The following is a 19,492-nucleotide window of genomic DNA, read 5'->3' as shown; positions in this document are numbered from 1 at the left end:
AAGAGCGAAAAATGGATAGCCTAAGGTAAAAAATTATTAACTGCATCACATTTCGGCAAGGTATGCCGATTGAGACAGAATACACCAAGAGCAAATACCATAAAGAGTATAATGTATCCGCAAATTCAATATTTGCGTTCCCTTGAATATGGAAGAGAAAACGAGGCAAATGCCTTGAGACAATTGGAAACGGAACTGGGAATCCATATTCTACCGTATGGTCCATTCATCGATGCCATTGTGCCTTATTTAGGTGCAACTCCTGACGGCCTCGTGGACGATGATACTATCGTCGAAGTGAAATGCCCTGAATCGGCGAAGGATTTATCGCCTGCTGAAGCAATAGAGCAACTTCCTGCAATACGGCGTATTTTCCGGGGTGATGAAATGAATAAAATTCATCATTACTATTATCAAGTGCAAGGACAGTTACACATAACGAATAGGCAAACTGCTTTATTCTGTTTATGGACAAAGAAAGGAATAAAAATTACAAAAGTACAAAGAGACGACAAACTCTGGGCAGCAGAAATGGAGCATAAACTGAAAAGGTTTTATGAGGACTCCATGTTGCCAGAAATTATAGACAGTAGATTTAATCGGCAGCAACCTATCAGAGAGCCTGCATACATAAAACAGAGCAACAATACATGTAGCAGTACACAAGAAAGTACATGTGACGATGTACATAAAAATCAGAATTGCACCAACAAGTGCACACAGTTCATATGATGAGGTGTATAATAAACGATTGCAATCTAAGGTCGCAATGCACCTGCGGGTGCACACAGTTCATATGATGAGCTGTTCTATAGCCCAGGCCTGTTCAAGTAGGGGAACCCACTCCTACAGGGTGATCCTCTCGCTACGCTACCCAAAGGAAGTGCCGCCACAATAGAATGTAGAAGTCGACATCCCATTTCTGTCATCGCTTACTTGACCCCTGCAGCGAAGACAGCTGTGTGCGTGAAAATGTGTGTAATGAGCAGAAGAGTCCCATTTAAGCGCTGCGGAAAACAGAATATTTTCTTAACACATTTTCACGCACACAGCCGTCTTCGCTGTAGGGGCCATCTCGGTCAAGTAACCGATGACAGAAATGGGATGTCAACTTCTACATTCTATTGTGACGGCACTTCCTTTGGGTAGCGTAGCGAGAGGATCACCCTGTAGAACACCATGTTTTGGGTCCCCTTCCAACGCTGCTCCTTCAAGTAAGATGGGACGGTTCCGACTACCGTCTCTCCGTCTTTCCTAGCGGCGGTACTGTCTCCTTGGAGAGATGGTAGTCGGAACCGTCCCATCTTACTTGAAGAAGCAGCGTTGGAAGGGGGTCCAAAACATGTGTTCCAGGAGTAAATTCCCCTACTTGGACAGGCCTGCTATAGCCTATTGCGACTGCACCGTCGAGTACCCACAGCTCATATGATGAGCTGTTCTACAGTCTATTGCAACTGCACTCGGCGGTGCACACGGCACACATGATGAGGTGTATAATAAACGATTACAATCTAAGGTCGCAATGCTGAGTAACGCGTTTTTATTGTAAATACTTATTATTCGACTGGATCAGTGAGTGAGTGTCTCAAACTTTTTTGTACTTATACCAGTGGAACAGTGCCATCGAAATCATATGTATTTCAATTAATAAACTTTGAAGTTACTGGTAGCGCCCATAATCAGCACAGGGGTGGGAATGAGTGAGGGAATCATTGAAAATGTTAAAAGTCATTTATTGCAGTCCCCGTCGAAATCTTTAAGATGACTATCGCAGGAATTGAATCTTCCGTATACGTCGTGCCAACGCTCTGCAAAAAAGACACAGTTGTATCCCAATCGCGTATCGACAGTGCATGAATTGTTACCACAGGACCATGAAAAGCGTATACAGTTTTGTACGTGGTTTAAAAATTTTATCGAGGACCAACCACATATTTTGGACCTTACGTGGTTCACAGATGAAGCCTGGTTTCACTTGAGCGGGTACATGAATTCTCAAAATACTCGGAGATGGGCGATAGAAAATCCGCATGAAATATTTAGTACCCCACTACATTCTCAAAAAATCGGGGTGCGGTGTGCGATATCGCGAAGAAGAATAATTGGCCCTATATTTTTCGATGGGACTGTTATATCGGAAGTGTACGTAAGGTCCATTTTTTAAAAATTCGTGGACCAATTAACGGAGGGTTCCAGCAAAACGAGGCAACATGCCATACTTCAAGTAACAGTATGGAAGAAATTGAAAGTTATTTTGACACAAGAATAATTTCCAAAAATTTGATGCCATCCATAGTGTAGATGTTGATGACAATTCTTCTTCCTCTTCTTTTTCTTCTTCTTCAGTGTTGTTTAGTTCTGAAGCGGTTCCTGAAACTTCATTTCAGGAAAGTTTGGCTTCATATTGTGTTGATAACAATATTAATCATGTTCAGGGTAACAATTTATTTACCCTCCTTCGAACCCGTAGCTGCTTTAGCCATATACCCAAGGATATTAGGACTGTTGTAGGTACTCCACGAACTCGTGTTCCAACATATGTTGTAGAACCGGGGGAGTATGTTCATTTTAGTGTGGAGTAATATGAAGGCTGCTCAAAGAACCGCGATAATGAGGGAAAGACAAGGAGGAGGACCTGCAGAACCGGGAGCAGAAATAAATCCAGAAATAGCAGAGATCGTGCCATCGTTGATGAAAAATGCGCCTCCGAAAATCAGAATTTTGGGCGAAATTCAGATGGGTACGAGGAAGGAGGCAAACAGGGTAATCGTATATGGCAGAAACAAGGAAGCTGGATACGAGGCATATGTGCCCAAAAGAAAGAGAACGAGACGTGGAGTAACTAAAGAAGAGCAAATGAGGATGGCTAGCAGGGAGGGGAGAATTAAATCCCTAAAAATGCTCCGAAAATTGATATATATGAGGGCTACAACCATGAGCAGGAGGAGAGGACGAAGAGAATAACAAGCAGGATTAGATGAGAGAATTACAAAATGCTAGACGATATAAAAAACAAAACAGATAACGAAATATGGGAACAAATTATCACATTGATCAAAAAAAGAAACCTCTTCAATAACTTCGACGAAAAGATGTAAAAGGAGAGACAATGGAGAGATAGTGCATATCCAGAGGATCCAAACCCGGACTGGTGGGGAAACTGACCACACTTCGAGATGATAATCCCAGAAAAACAGGCCACACTCTTTGCGAAACAGAAGGAGAGAAGAGAAGAAATAAGGAAGTGGAACGAGGAAAGGAAAATGGATATTCAGGAGACTACATCAAAAAGGGATGAGAGGAAGGAAGAGGAGGAAAGACCTGACACCCCCCCCCCCCACCTGTCCTTGAGAGGGAGGTACAAACAATAGAAATAGAGATCGAAGCTACTACGTCAGAACCCAATAGAAATGAAGAAGAAAAGGATAAGAATATATATATGCATTTGGTATGCTTGGGCGTCATGAAAAAAATATTATTTGCATGGATATGCGGAAAATATTCACGTTTGTCCAAATTATCAGGTAGTCATCTTGCTCGTATGTCTGCAAGACTGGATAGACTCAGACAATGTTGTCCCTCTGATTTTGGAAGACACCCAAGATCTCTGGTGTATTATTCCAAATATAAAGCAACAGAGTTTCGGAAATTTCTTTTATATACAGGTCTGGTTGTGGCGTATGGTCTCCTCAATGATAACCTATATACATATTCATTTCTTGTTCCTTCACACAGGTATTAGAATTTTAGCTTCACAATCTCCGTCGACTCAGTTTTTGAATTTTGCAGAGCTTGTTCTGTACATAAAGGGTTTTTGACAGTATGTTGCTGTGACGTTTCAGGTGGCAGCACTGTCATTCTTCGACGATTGTGTTGTCATAGTTAGCATTTTACCATGGAGCGCTACGAAATATTTATGGCCGAAATGATCGTTCAACCGGGCGATCAATTCAACGAATTATCGCGAAATTCGAGCAAAGCTGTTTGCTGAAATTCTGTTGCTGAAAGTATGGCTGAAGAACCAAACCCCTCGATTCCTCGTCATGCACAAGCAGTTGGCCTTTCTGTGACCTCAACTTGGCGAATTTTACGAAAAGACTTGGGCATGCATCCATATAAGATCCAATTGACACAAGAACTGAAGCCCCAAGACCACCACGCTCGTCGTACGTTTGCTGATTGGGCTCTGCAGCAGTTGTTAACCGATCGAAATTTTGGTGAAAAAATCATCTTCAGGGATGAAGCATATTTTTGGTTGAACGGCTTCGTGAACAGGCAAAATTGCCGCATTTGGGGAGAGAGTAATCCACAACAGTATCAAGAGTCTCCCCATTGCATCCAGAAAAACTTACTGTTTGGTGTGGATTTTGGTCAGGCGGCATCATTGGGCCGTACATCTTCCGCAACGAGAATGGCCAGACGGTGACTGTTAATGGCGAACGGTATCGTGCCATTATATATAGAGAAATTGTGCATCCCTGTATATGGAACCTCTATACCAAAGTTATCGCGCATTTTGTACTTTATACACTGATAGACAGTAGCATTAAGTGCAATTTAAGTAAGTCATAGCTACAGACGACGTGTGCTCTATTTTTAGAGCCTTAGATGTAAGTGTTAATTTTTGTACGTTAAGTTTATTTTGTAATATTGATATTGTTATTTTTGCACAATAAACGTACATTAAAAAAAAAAAAAAAAAGAAAAAAAAACGGTATCGTGCCATGATAACTGACTTTTTGTGGCCTCAATTAGATGACTTGGACCTGGATAACATGTGGTTCCAACAAGATGGCGCAACGTGTCACACAGCGGGCGTTACGTTGGAGTTGTTGCAAGAAAAGTTTCCAGGAAGGGTGATGTGGAATGGCCGCCAAGATCGTGCGATTTAACCCCCTTAGACTTTTTTCTCTGGGGCTACGTTAAGTCGCTGGTTTATGGTAACAAACCAACAACTGACCAATTGGAGAACAACATCATTCAAACCATTGGGGAGATCCAGCCCGACTTATGCAACAGAGTCATGCAAAATTGGACCTCTCGGATCGAGTCCTGTAAACGAAGCCGCGGAGGCCATTTTTAAAACATAATGGTATTGAACGTACTTTAATCCGCAATAAAGGTTTCCGTTATATATCGCACATAACACTTTTTATTCAATTTTGAAGTTCAGACACGCTTAATGAAAAACCCTTTATAATGTACATGGTCTTCTGCATTTGACTAATGATGTAAGACGTCTTGGTCCCTTAGATTCCTTTTCTGCTCTCCCTTATGAAAGCAACATGCGCATTTTTAGGAAGTATTGTAGAAAGCCGGGCCTACCTCTTCAACAATTCGTGAATAGAATGGCGGAGATTCAGGCACACGGAGAAAATAGAGCGAGGGTCGTTCCGTCTTCTGATATTCAAGTATCTGTGCCTCTTGGTTGCGATACTGATATCCTCCAGTATCGTAGGATACAATTTAATGGCATGTCCTTCACTATTGATGTACGCGATAATTGCTGCATCTTGCGCGATGGTGCCATATGTATTCTGTCCTCCATTGCCGAGCATAGAAATACATTCCGTTTAGGTGTCCAAAAATTCACTGAGGTCGGTGATATTTTTGATATCGGAATAAAATCCTCTGCTGTAGGTTTGTATAAACGTAGATATTTGAGCCCCGAGTCCACATGATATTTGTTCCAAGTGTTTCCGAATGCCGTTTCCTGGTGACAACATGGACGACAATGAAGTGGAAGAACAAGAAAGAAGAGAATACGCCATGGCTGTGATGTTACCGAATAACCACGCCCACTAACGTCATGCACGCGGAGGAGGGAATAATGGACCTGGAGACGAGATTCGACTACCTGACGAAAAAGTACATCCTAAAGAAGATAAAAGGGAACCAACCGCACTTTGTGGGGTGGATGCTGCGATGCTGGGAGAGCGCGGGAAGGGTCCCGGTCCCCGCTAGCTGCGGATCTTCGAGTTTGTTAGTCAGTTACATATATTTAGAATGTTAAAAATAGTATTAAAAGATAAAAATAGTCATGAAATACCGGACTTTGAAACTATAATTGATATAGCGCGCAGATTGGAATCAGAGGCGGTTGAAGGTCAAGGAGCATCCCCATCACCCCCATTACCCCCATCTCCACAGCCTCTTATAGGAAGTGCCAAAGTTTGTAAGGTAGAGGAGTCTGATGATTGTCGATGTTTTCGATGTAACAAAGTGGGACATTTGAAACATTCTCGTAAATTAAGAACTTTAATGGCACGTTTACAGAACATAGGTTTAGCTTTGCAACCTGAAAAGTGTAGATTCTCTAAACAGAGATTCGGATAGGCGATACCAAAGCACCCCGCTCCAGAGTCCGTCGGAGGTCGTCCATGTGGGTTCTCAGGCTGTGGTTGATCTGCGGATCCCTGAACTGAGACCCGTTTTGTGTTTTGCCGAAGGGGATAAATGTAATTTGGGTCTCGGGTGGATGGTCCGTAGTTAACGGATAAACAAAACAAAAAGCACCTCGCTTTTGGTCACTAACTCGAGGCCCTTCAGGATAATCTAACAAAATATGCAGATGCCATTCCAGTTCCCAATATAGATTCTATAGCAGTAGCTATAGCCCTTGCTGAACAGTTCATTAGCAGGTTTGGTTGTCCTCGTGTTACCCATACAGGTAACAAACTTTGTAAGAAGGATAATGAATAATTTTTGTAAAATTTTTAAAATACAGAAAATGACAGGAGTGGTCCTGTACCATGACCTTCTGAAACCAAGTGAGACAATTAATACCGATCGCTATCATCAACAACTGATCAAATTGAACGATGCATTAATCGAAAAGCGCCCAGATTGGGCTAGAAGACACGGAAAAGTCATTTTGCAACACGACAACGCCCCATCACACACAGCGAAAGCGATCAAAGACACAATTTCTGTACTTGGCTGGGAACTTTTGCCCCACACGCCGCACTGGCCAGACTTGGCCCCTTCCGATTACCACCTGTTTTCATCGATGGCTCACGCACTTTCCAAGGAACACTTCATCAATTACGAAGATGTTAAAAACGGGCTCGATGAAAATACAGCTCAGTCAGTATAATTTAAACGACGCCAAGTAATTAAATGCTTGTTTAATGAGAAATGAAGTTCAATCAAAGAACCAATTATTCAATCTGATTTAATTAATAGCTTTACAGATTCAGTAAACAGTTCTAAAGAGAAACTTATAATTTTTAATCGTTGGAACATTAAAATAACAAATTCAAAAATTTATTTTTCACGCTTGTATGTAATAATGATTCTGATTGTTTGACAGTTAGAATACAGTGATTGCTCAAGAAGGTAATAAATTATAATTTATTGATTTAAAGTGGGTACTGCTTATAGACAAGAAATTGGCACTCACAGCCGCAACTTATTTCTAAGCTGGGCTTAAGCATAAGCTTAAGATATCCGTTAGTTTTATAGTCGCCGAATAAGCAATGCCTTAAGCATCAGTTTAAGCATTTGCTTAGGAAAGTAAATTCACAATCGATTCTTAGGATCTCTATGAATTCATAGTCGAATAAGTCCGACTTATGTGTAGAAAAGGAGTTCTTGAACCATTTAGTTTGATTAATATAATCAATTATTAACATTTATTATTGCTTTTTTTGAGTCGTTGTTAATTGTAAGCATTTTTGATAATTAATTAGTACCAAAATTGAAACAATTTGTGTTCTACTGCAAACGATTGTTTCTCTTATGCAACCATTTAATTGTATTTTTATCATTATTTTAAATAATTTCTTTTTGTTAAATCATAGTAATTATATTATAATATACAGCTTTTGGTGCAGGTTTAAATTAAAATAGAATCACGTTATTAAATTACATGCTGTTTACGCATGATTAATTATTGAACGTTATTTATTCAAAAGAATTTAGATAATTTATAAATCACGACGTAATAGAATTTCCAACAATTTTCAGTATGCTTACAATTCTAACGATGAAAATCCACTACTTTAATAACATGGTGTATTATATTTATTAAATAATGATTTTTTGTCTGTGTAATGTTCATTGAAATAATTATCTACAATTGTTTAAAACATTTCATTATTACGATATTAATTAGGATGAATATTTAACTCTAATAATATTTGTGTTCGCTTAAGACATTTCAGGAACACTGATATTTCCATTAATAACAGTATTTCCTTAACGAACGCTCAATAAGATGAATGTTAGTTTTTTTTGTATATTTTCACCAATCCCAAACTTCCTCACTAATCTTTTCTTCCAGCAATTGTGGCCGCGCGCAAGGCGAGTCAGTGTTTGTACGAACATATTTTCAATGTATTGATTTTTTCAAGGGTGAACTGACCCTGAATAGAGTTGCGTTTGTACAACTAGGAATCACGAGAAAATAGAATCAGTGTTTGCTGCGTATTACAAAATATTTTCTCGAGCATGGCAGCTCTGATTTTTTTTTCTTTTTCCATCGTGAAAGTAGAGTCACTACAATTGTTCGCCGAAAATTATTCACGGTCGCGTTACTACTTTCTTCACGACTTCCGTCTTCTCCTTTAAGGCAACCTCCTACTTGACTGTCGGAAGATGTGTATATCTGCGAACGGTGAGTCGCATGATTTATGGTTCCTACGGTGCCCAATCATGTCGTAGGACGAATGGTCCGAATCGACACGGGTTACTGGTTGTATACGTGGTTGGCAAGCACGGTGACCATGGGTATGATTATACTCATGAGTAGTAACATTTTTATTGTGTTTCATTTCATTTAGTTCAGGCTAGGTCTTCTTGTACTTCGCGTTTAAATATTATTTCCATTTCACGTATTCCAATAGATACTTATGAAATACCATATATCTGCGAACAGTGAGTCGCATGCTTTATGGTTCCTACGGTGCCCAATCATGTCGTAGGACGAATGGTCCGAATCGACACGGGTTACTGGTTGTATACGTGGTTGGCAAGCACGGTGACCATGGGTATGATTATACTCATGAGTAGTAACATTTTTATTGTGTTTCATTTCATTTAGTTCAGGCTAGGTCTTCTTGTACTTCGCGTTTAAATATTATTTCCATTTCACGTATTCCAATAGATACTTATGAAATACCATATATCTGCGAACAGTGAGTCGCATGCTTTATGGTTCCTACGGTGCCCAATCATGTCGTAGGACGAATGGTCCGAATCGACACGGGTTACTGGTTGTATACGTGGTTGGCAAGCACGGTGACCATGGGTATGATTTATACTCATGAGTAGTAACATTTTTATTGTGTTTCATTTCATTTAGTTCAGGCTAGGTCTTCTTGTACTTCGCGTTTAAGGGGGTATTCTAGTCTAGAAATTCGAAAAAATCGATTTTTTTTTCATATTTTCAAAGTTTAGACCTTTAAGAATAAGCCTCTAAAAGGATTTACGGAAATTCGAATTATTTTCGGAGTTATAGTTAATTTCACGCTTGTAGGCAAATACAGCAAGAAAGTGAATCTCCCTATATTGCTCAACGAACTTTATCGGCCATTTTCGCTCTTAGATATCAGTTCCGCGCGCCCGCTGTGGTGCGAAAATACAGAGATAAAATCTTACTCACATTCCAAATACATTTCATTTCCCTTTCACCCGCTATTCATTTATCACATTATTCACTCTCATACACATCATTTTGCATGGAACACTTTTCATTTTTCCATCATTTTCCCGTTTCAGAAAGATTTTTTTCTTCTCTCTCATTGTCGACCCAGGAACCTCTGGCACATCTTCCCATAACTTCCATTTTGTTTACTTTTCCAGTTTTTGCAAATTGTTTGTACTAATTTAACTAGGAATCTGGATATAGGTTTAAATAATCCCACTTTCCCCTTCATTACAATACCATGAACCATTTCTCCGTCCAACCCTTTACTTTCAAAAAACGATTCCAAAAGCCTTCTTTCCACCAAAAATCTGTCACAGTCCCAAATCACATGGTTCAAGCTCTCCTCTAACCCTATTTCCCTTAAATTCGTTATTAGGGTACTGACCGCCCTTTCCAAGATCTCTTGTCTCTCTTCTTTACTACTACCCCCGCCCCCCCAACGTACAAAACCAAATCATTTGCATACAACAGAATGATTACTTCCCTCCTGTCAATTCCCTTGCAAATATTCGTCAAATAAATGTTGTATAGGAGCAGGCTCAACATTGAACTCTGCGGGTACCGACCCCACACTCTTCCCTGTCGTTCTATCGCGTAGTTACCTATACGTTTTGCTACTCTATTCTCCAACCAGTTCGCGATATATCTTCTAACCCTTCTATAGCAGTTCTTTTTCTTCTTAATATCATGCAAGATCGTATGGTTCTTTTTTTTTTTTTAACGTGGGGAAATCTTGCATAAGACGCCCCGTCACCCCCTGGGGGTAGGTGGCGGGGTAGTGTTGGATTCTTACCAACTAAAACTCCACGGCGGCCTTCTAAGAAACATAACGTTGGAACGTCCCCCACCGCGCGTCGAAACGCCCATCATCCAGGTCCTAGGACCCCGCTACTGCCGACCAGGGACCAGGGACCGCACCTGGTGTCAGCTCCATCATGGGGGACTGCGTGCAATGACGCCCCGAGCCCCCAGCCTGAGACGCCTGCAGTCCCCGGGGCCTCGGTTCTCCCTGCGAGCTACGGGGAGAGGAGAACCCCCCGCCCGCCCGCGCAAGATGGATCGGGCCCACATCATCACCGCCGGCTTCCGGTGCCGGCTCCACCACGGGTCCGCGTGCAATGGCGCCCGCGGCCCGCTCATTCATCCCCCTGGGGGCTGCGGTGGACCACGGCTGGCCACCCACCAGGGGGAATATTTGAGCTGCGTTGCACCCCCCAAAGGGGCCAACGCCTACTCCCTACATGGGAGGGTATCGCCGTTCTCCGCCCAGAGTCACCGGACCCCCCAGGATGGGCGAAGCCGGGCCCCCGATTTGGAACGGGTACCCCGCTCGCCCACCACCGAGTCCGATCCGGGTCCGGGCTCTTTCGTCTGGGTGGGAGGGTACACCACGACCCCTCCCACCCTAAAAGTCCGCCCCCGCGGTCGAGCCTCCCGAATGCTCGACTTCTCTTTATCCCTGTGGCAAGAGTGCACGCGGGTCCTCTCGCTCCTATACCCCATCCGCATCCGTCGCGTCGGGGGGGGGTTAACAACTTAGATTGTTTCTAATTATGATCGCCACTCCATCCCCCTGTTGTACTCCCCTAGCTGGCCCTTTTATAATCCTAAGCCCTGGGATTACTAAATCCTCCTCAGGTTTTAATCACGTTTCCGTCACCCCCATTATTAAAAACTCCTTAATATATTCTTTCAGCTCCCCTATTATCCCTTGTGTGCTCCTTGCATTCCAGATTCCTATTCTATTCTTACATTCTCGTAGGACGTCGCTCGCCATTTTGCAGATACCTTCGTCTCTTAACCTTTCCCTTCTGGTAAGATGTGCCAGGGGTATTCCCACCCATATCCTTGTTACACTCGAACTTCCTTTTCCGTGATAAGGAAGTAAAACATTACAGAAAAACGTTCCTACAAAAATATGCTTTTTTATTATCATTTTTATAACCAAGACAAACACAGACAAAACTTGCCCATAATATACCCTTAGGGCTACTACTTTTACAACATTCCTCCACCAAAAACATGTAGTATTCATAACATTGTAGATTATCGCTGGCATCCACAACAAATTATTGATACAGTTAATCTTATGACACCGGTAATACACTCCTCCAGACACACACTTCCATACCACTTATACAAGACTTTATCTCTTTATATTTACTACTTCCAATAATCTTCTTACGGGAAAGAGGATGGAATGGATGTGCTAAAAAACAGCTTATAGAAAAAAGATTATCAAGGATGGGAAGTCTGAGTAGGTGGAAAGTAACGCGAGTTTAGTTACATTTAAGGGCGATCAGCTGCCCACGGAACTGCTAATTGGCTACAGCCACGTGGGGCTTGGGGTATATCCGTACGTCGAATCAGTGAAACAGTGTTTCCGGTGCTTTGCCTTCGGGGATGTTCAAGTTCAGTGTAGGAACAATTTTAGAAAATGTTTGGTTTATTTGGACGAGGAGCATGGAAAATGTGATAAAAAGCCTAGATGTTTAAACTGTGGTGAGCACACCAGTTTATCGAAGTCATGTTGGAAATTCCAAAGAGAGAAAGCCATAAAGAAAGTTATGGCATATAAGAACCTTGCATACGCAACGGCGAGGGACATTCTTTCGAGGCAATTGGGGTAGAGGGGAGCGTTTGATGATGAAGAACAGGATCGTGGTAGTAGGGACTTCCCTGCTCTCATCTCAAAGAACCGGGAGATCTGGGAAAGAAAAGATGTACCCATGGAAGAACTGGGAATGATTAAAACAGCACGGGAGATGGTGGAATCGAAAGATAAGGAGGTCAGTCGATGGGACAAAGTTGTGGTAAAAATCAGGGTTAATATCAACCAGCCGAGAGTAAGGGGAAGGCTGAGACCCAAAGAAGACGACCCTGTGAAAACAAAAGAAGAAATAGTAAGGAAGAAAATGATTGACTTTTTAAGAAATCATATTATTATATATTGATACATTATACTCAACAACATTAATTTGAAATTAACTTTTAAGAAATCATATTATATACTGATACAGGATTGCTCTTTCGAGCGTCGAAGTGACAAGACGTGTTGAGGTCGTGCTCCCGTATAAGCAGTACAAAAATATTTGTTTTATTTCGAAATGGCGCTATGGGATACGACGCCATGACACTTGATATTGGTTTGAAATATAATTTTGTAAAGAATTGCGAGTTTATGGCGGTTAACGGTTGCGACTAGACGTGTTAAGTGACAAAGAGAACGTGTTTGAGATTTATTCACATTTATTAATTATATTTCCTGCTACATTATTATTTTTGTTTTGTTATACATTATGGTTACAACTAATTATTTTATTCTATCAACTGTATAATTTTCACTTGTATCTATTTTCTTAATCACTTATAAAATAAATCATATCCGACGGGCGAGCGAGGTTCGCGGTTGCCCGCCACTCGTCCTTCCCCTCACAGGCTCCGCCGGGTGGATCGAGTAGCTCGGCACCTGTAGGGGGACGAGGCGAGACGGCGAAAGACATAAAATATCGATTCCGGGAGTCCTCGCTCTGTTAGTCGGTTTAGTGACGAAAAGTAAACAGTCTGAGTACAAACGTTTCTTCTCCGGATTCCGTTGCGGATTAAAACCGTCTACGATTCTTGCGTGCATCGTTTAAAGGGATTCCCTGAAAAAAACGGTTTAAATACTCATTCGCGAACGCGTCGAACTTTTTTCACGCTCCAACGAGTAGCGTTACTGGAAACTCGTCTCAATTCCTTGAACTGGTCAAGGAAAATTCGGAGTTTCAAAACAGAACGTGTTAAGAGAAGAAGAATGGATAGAACAGAAAAGAGACCTGGAGAGGAAAATGGAAACGATGGCGAAGAAAATGGAGGAGAGAAAAATCGAAGAGAAAATGCTCAAGACAGTGCAGGAAGCCACAAGGAATAGAAGGGAGGAGACAGAGGGGGTAAAAGTCAAAGAGAAACTGAAAGAGCTAGAAAGGAAATGGGAGAGGAAAGAAAAACATAATAATCAGAGGAATAAAAGCGAAAAGAGAGGAGATGAAAGAAAGGGCGGAGGAGATCCTAAAGGTAACGGGGGTAGAGGATGCAATAGAGGAGGTAAAAGCGGTGGGACCAGTAGAAAAGGAAAAAGAAATCCATATGATGTAATTAAAAATAAAGAAGAGTATAATGGAGAATAAAAGGGCGTTAAAAGGGAGGGAGGAAGATTGTAAAAGACTGGATGAAGGTCCGAGCGCAAGATGTAGGTCGGGAACGCTGGTCGGGAATTAAAGCGTCCCGCTAGCTATATACTGATACATTGTACTCAACAACATTAATTTGAAATGAGAAAGAGAGGGGCGAAATATCGTAAAATACAAAGATCGCGAATACGAGGTACTCGTTATTGGTTGGTCGGACGCGGTATACGACATTTTATGGAGTCATCTTAAATTGCCCTGTCCGTTCGCGTTTAAAAATGCCAAAATAAATCGAAATCCTGGCGAGATATTCTTGTCGATTAAAGGTAGTTGCTCGGAATGCAATTCAGAAATTCATATATACTGTAAAACCGAACCGACTGAAGATAGTCCGATTTTATATATTTCCACCTTCGATTCTCGCATGATAGTACATGAAAAGAAGCGGCAAGTTCGTGGTGATAGACGAATGCGCATTGGAAAAGAATTACAAGGTGCATCTACATACGCTTGGCGACGGAATGAAGCTAATAAATTAATGGATTTTGGAGATGTTGCACCGGCCCAACTACCATCGGAAGATGTTGCGCGTAAAATAAAACAGGAAATTCAAGATAAAGATTTGGGATTGTTTAAAGTTAAAGCGACTCTTACTTCAGTGTGGGACATGAAGTATGGTGAAGAATTTAATGGCTGTATTTATGAGATTGGGCTTGACCATTTTTATATGATGTATGGTACCCCCACACAGCTTTTTCTGTATAAAAAATTTCAGAACGAAGACAATATTGGTAGTGTTAGTATTGATGCAACTGGCAGACTGGTAAAACAAATTCCAAAACCCGACGGTTCAAAACGAGTCGTTTATCTTTACCAAGCCGTTTATGGTTGAATTCAAACCATGCTACGAAGTAGTAAGAATCGGGAAAAAACAATGGATTCATAAAGCGGCAAAAACAAGAAGGCGAAATCAGTGGGGCCTATTTATACCCCAACAGATCAATGTTTGCATCCCGCCGAGGAGGCAGAGGCTGGAGCAGCAGGGCCCGCGGGCGGAGGCCGCGGCTATGGAGGGGTCGACCTTCGGTCACAACTGAAATGGCAACCCAAACGGACTTGGACGAGTCCACCTATACCACACCCCCCCTAACCTCAACTCCTCTCCCGACCCCATCAACCCCAGAAATCTCAATCTCTCCAGCAACCACCCCAACCCCAGCCCCCACGTCCACCCCATCCCGTAAAGCCCAACTGGAGGCCATCCGGGAGGCGATCCGGAGAATCAAGCCTCGGGACGCCGCTCCCCGTGAGCTAACCCCCAAGCCCAGACCAATCCCCTTCCTCAACCCTAAACCCCCCGAGACCCGCACCTGAGGGCACTGCGGGAAGCCGCAGTTAAGTTAAGTTAAGTTAAGTTAAGTTGGTAATCGACCGAACTCTGGTCCGAGATTCGATTCGGGATACGAGTATGCACGATGTGCAGTGGAACTTCGAGTGGGCTCGGCTCGGCAAAACTCGGGCGCGATCGGCAGAGAAACAAACATACTCGTATCCCGAATCAAATCTCGGGCATAGACATATGAAAATATAGACCGAGCATAAACTGCTACTTGCACTAAGGGGGGATCTGATATTCAGGGCGAGTAAGGAAATGTAGAACAAATTGAACTAGAAAGTAGTTCAAATCAGAAAATTAATTTCACTTGTAAGTAAAATATTTATCTTATAGGTTATATAAATTCAATTTTTAGGTTACCTGGATTCAAAATTTATAATAATAATTTATTTGCAAACAAATTGAAAATGCATTAACCATTTATATAGATATTCATAAAACACTTGATCAATTTAATATGAATAAGTTTACACATGAAATCATGATTTCATGAAATCAAAGGTTATTATATAGGTATGTAAAGTTTAGCGTTTTTAGGGTATTTTACACGTTACTGTGACGCCATGTTGCTTCCATCTATCATTTGATTGGCCCGCATAGATGAACCTTTAGCGGTCATTTTGGCGGGATAAATTGAAAGTTTCATTTGAATTTGTTTCGCACGTATTTTGTTTTAACATGATTGAGGTTGGAAGAAACACTTCGCTAATTATTTCATTGTGCAGTGTGTTAACTGACATGTTTTATGTATTTTCAAACATTTCTTTTCGTTTCATCTACTTCCTTCGTTTAGTTTGGTTTGCTCAATTTTCTTTTACTTTTTTGTGTTCTGTTTTTCGATTCTTTTAATTAATATGGATTATGTAAAGTGAAACTTTTCAACTTTACCAGCTTCAAGGGAAGCAGCCATTAGTTGGGCCCGTCAAAGTGGTCTTTTATCTGAACGAAAAAATTGCCCGGTTCATCGTAAAACGATGAAATTATATACGGTATCCGCAGTTAGACAGAGCAGGACAGTGCCAATCTTTTTATGACAGAATAGTAATAGGAAGGTATAATGGAAAATACAGAGGAATAAGGAAGGAAAACCGAGCTTATTATCTGAAAGCAGAATACAAAGGAAGGGATCAGTCAATGATTGCAAGGTTCAGATGTGGGAATGAAGAAAGAGGCAATAGATACTGGAAAAAGAAAGAGAACACTTGTTAGAAGAATGTAGGGAAGTGGAAAGGGATAATGAATTAACAAGGTGGAATATTTTGCAGGATCAAGAGCTGGGGAGAAAATGGATGAGGGAAATAATTCGAAGAAGGAAGGAGGTAGATCAGAGACAGAAGACCTGAAGCTCACGGACGATACTGTATTACCTTAAAGTACATAATTTATAAAATATTATAGCGCACCCACGTACCAAACCCCCTTTCAAAGCCGAAAGGCAAGAAATAAAGCTATCTATCTATATACGGTGTCCGAATATGGACTTGGCCGGTTTCGTTGTCCCATATGCCAGGGTAAATGTAAGCAGTTTTGAACTAATTTTTGTAATTTCAACAATTCAACAAATTATTTAATGTTTTTGGATTATTTGTTGCTTTACGAGAGATTTATCTTACGATTCTACCGCACACGAGTTGTACGACCCTATAATAAGAGACGAATCTTCAGTTGTGGCAACTGATACAATTGCAACCTGGTATCATTATTGTAGGAAAATGATAGTAGACAATTTGAAGACAGAAGTTAAATCCTTATTCAAAAAATCGGAGCAACCAAATGAATTACTTGCTAGGATAAAATTAAAATTAGATGACACTTTGACGGGTCGGCGCACGCCCTCGTCATGGTGGAGAAATACAATAAACACCGAGTGGTCAGACTTTTGCATAGAGTTGACAGGGAGGGCTGAGAACTCCCATTACGTGTATAACGACATAGAAGATTCCTGGGCGCACAGGTATTACGTGCAACAGGGATCTGGAGAGGATGATCCGCAGCTGGAGTCGGCACTCTGTAGGCTGGACCTAGAAGCCCGGAATTGGCAGATTACGTACCAAACGCACTCCAGGTACGACAGGTTAGACGGATTGGTCTGGCGGGTTGATTACAGCGCAGGGGATGTACTTGCTCGTACTATAGGCTATCTGGAGCCTGACAGTGTGCCGACCGTCCAGGACAAGTGGGGGTTGGGACTAGCGTCGCGGATTAGAGATTATCGCCGCGACCGAATGAAGACGGTAGTGATACCAAGAGGAGCAGGGAATGTGATGACGGCTGGCATGTTCTCCGAGGGCACGATCTTGTATCGTGGCGCGATGGATGAGCCAGTCCTAGGGGTCCAACAACATTATATGGGCCGGAGCATGGGGATGGCCCGCTCACTAAAGAGTGATGCGGGAAAAGCCAAGGCAGGGGGGGCAGTGCCCACCTCCTCTGCGGCACAACTGACAGATCTAGAGCTGGAACAGGAGCTGGAAAAACGGCGTCAAGCACGCACAGCGGACCAACGAATAGGGTTCAATTTCTCGGACCCGAACGCGCCAGGAATAGAGGGTGTACTCGACCCGCGGATGGGAGTGGAGAAAGGTCGCGACCAACCTCCGCCTTCCGAAGCAGAGACATTGCGTGGAGCGAGGCTTCACAGGGAGGTAACTGGCGTTACCGTATGGCCAGAGATTTTGGATCCTGTCTCATTTAACATATCCGCTGGTCCAAGTCGTCGACAGATTCAATATGGCGCGGCTGGCGGGGGACGGTACTGCACAAATGTTCGTGAGGACTGCTGGGTTGGTGGACATGCACGATGTCGCGGATCGCCTGGTATTCGTACTGCCAACGAAGGCGCAGAACCGGGTTACGCTTGGGGGGGAATACCTTCCCGGTAGTCAGCTGCGATCACAGAGGGGAATTACCAATGGACGCGAACATCCCTACGTATGATGTGGATGCGCAGATCGAGACCATAGCGATAAGTAAGAATGCAGATTGGGATGTATTTGATTGCTTTCAAACCAAGCATGATTATACTATGCCTGCAACTTTTGATTGCGTAATATACTTTATCACTGGGCGTATTTGCCAACAACTGTAGAAATTTGTACAATGTTGTATATGTAAACAAGCAGTCACTGCAAACAGAAATAATTATAATGCAAAAGAAAAATTTAGTGATGAACTTTTAACTTCTTTTGTGCAATCAAATATAGGATTTTCTAATTTTATTAAAAAATTAGAAAATTTATTTGTACAACACTGTCATAAATTAGATGTGGTAGATGCTGTTCTGAGCAACAGCATTGAATCAAATATATTAATTTTCCCTTGCCAAAATCATAAAATTGATACAATTTCATACCTAGTTCATTATTATTTAGAAATAAGATTAGCACTATATTGTCGAACTTTAAATGATGATAAAAAAGATAATCAGCATGTAAAAAAAATATCTAAATATTATAAAACATAAGAATTTGAATAAATATATAATTTATAAAAAAAATGTTGGTGTATTTTCTTTGTATTACGTACATATGTTACCTAAATACCTTTTATTGAAAACGAAAAGGATAGGCCTGATGCGGGCCTAGCAAATGAAAGATGGAAGCAACATGGCGTCAAAGTAACGTGTAAAATGCCCTAAAAACACTAAACTTTACATATTTATTGGCAAAATCGTATAAGGGTTTTTTAGTGGGTACACAAGGTTTAACCACTTGGAGTCCTACACTACAGGACGTCCGCCCAGTGATGCCAGAATCGTGGGACGTGGTACAAACTTTTACCCTCTCCATGACGTCCGCCCAGTGATGCCAGAATCGTGGGACGTGGTACAAATTTTTACCCTCTCCACGACGTCCCAGTCACTCCCATACTTCAATTGTTTCATCTAACACAAGCGCGTTGTCCCACGAATGCAGCAGAGAGAGGTCTATCAACAAGTATACCGGAACCCTCAAATAAAGGAAAACGAGTAATACAGTAAAGACTCGATAAGTGATCACAATTCGAGATCGCTGAGGAACATTTAGCGAACAGAAGAATCGATTCTCTAACTGTTTGTATTTTGCCGACGCGACGTCAACGTAGGCAGAGACAGTAGATGAAAGCAGATTCGGACTGACATAAGAGTTAAACATTAAATGCCTACATATTCGTGAAACAACACTAATGCAACAACATTTTTTTATTTATACATTGTTTTTTAAATCATTGTTGCTAGCCGTCCTTTGTATTGCAACCCCCAGTGGTGGGGATAAACCGCGAACATTTATCGAGTCTTTA

General features: G+C 41.7%; 1 protein-coding gene and 1 pseudogene across 7 annotated transcripts in view; one reads left to right on the top strand and one right to left on the bottom strand.

The window, feature by feature from the left end:
* Positions 1-19,492, bottom strand: part of LOC117608848 (uncharacterized) — a 36,720-nt gene that overhangs the window by 12,012 nt on the left and 5,216 nt on the right. For 3 of the 7 annotated variants that reach the window (XR_013062655.1, XR_013062653.1, XR_013062654.1), the window contains one exon: positions 10,347-13,296. The exons of 2 other annotated variants lie outside the window; for them this stretch is intronic. The gene's annotated coding sequence lies outside the window, so the exon portion shown is untranslated. Of the gene's footprint in view, positions 1-5,576; positions 5,714-10,346; positions 19,140-19,492 lie in introns of those variants that run through there. 2 more of the 7 variants (XR_013062656.1, XR_013062652.1) reach the window with 2 other exon arrangements.
* On the top strand, positions 1,346-5,681 carry LOC143305618 (uncharacterized; annotated as a pseudogene).

The sequence above is a fragment of the Osmia lignaria genome, chromosome 8, assembly GCF_051020975.1.
Source record: "Osmia lignaria lignaria isolate PbOS001 chromosome 8, iyOsmLign1, whole genome shotgun sequence".
Taxonomy (NCBI): domain Eukaryota; kingdom Metazoa; phylum Arthropoda; class Insecta; order Hymenoptera; family Megachilidae; genus Osmia; species Osmia lignaria.
Note: the sequence above shows the minus strand (reverse complement) of the source record. Positions and strands in the feature narration are given on the sequence as shown.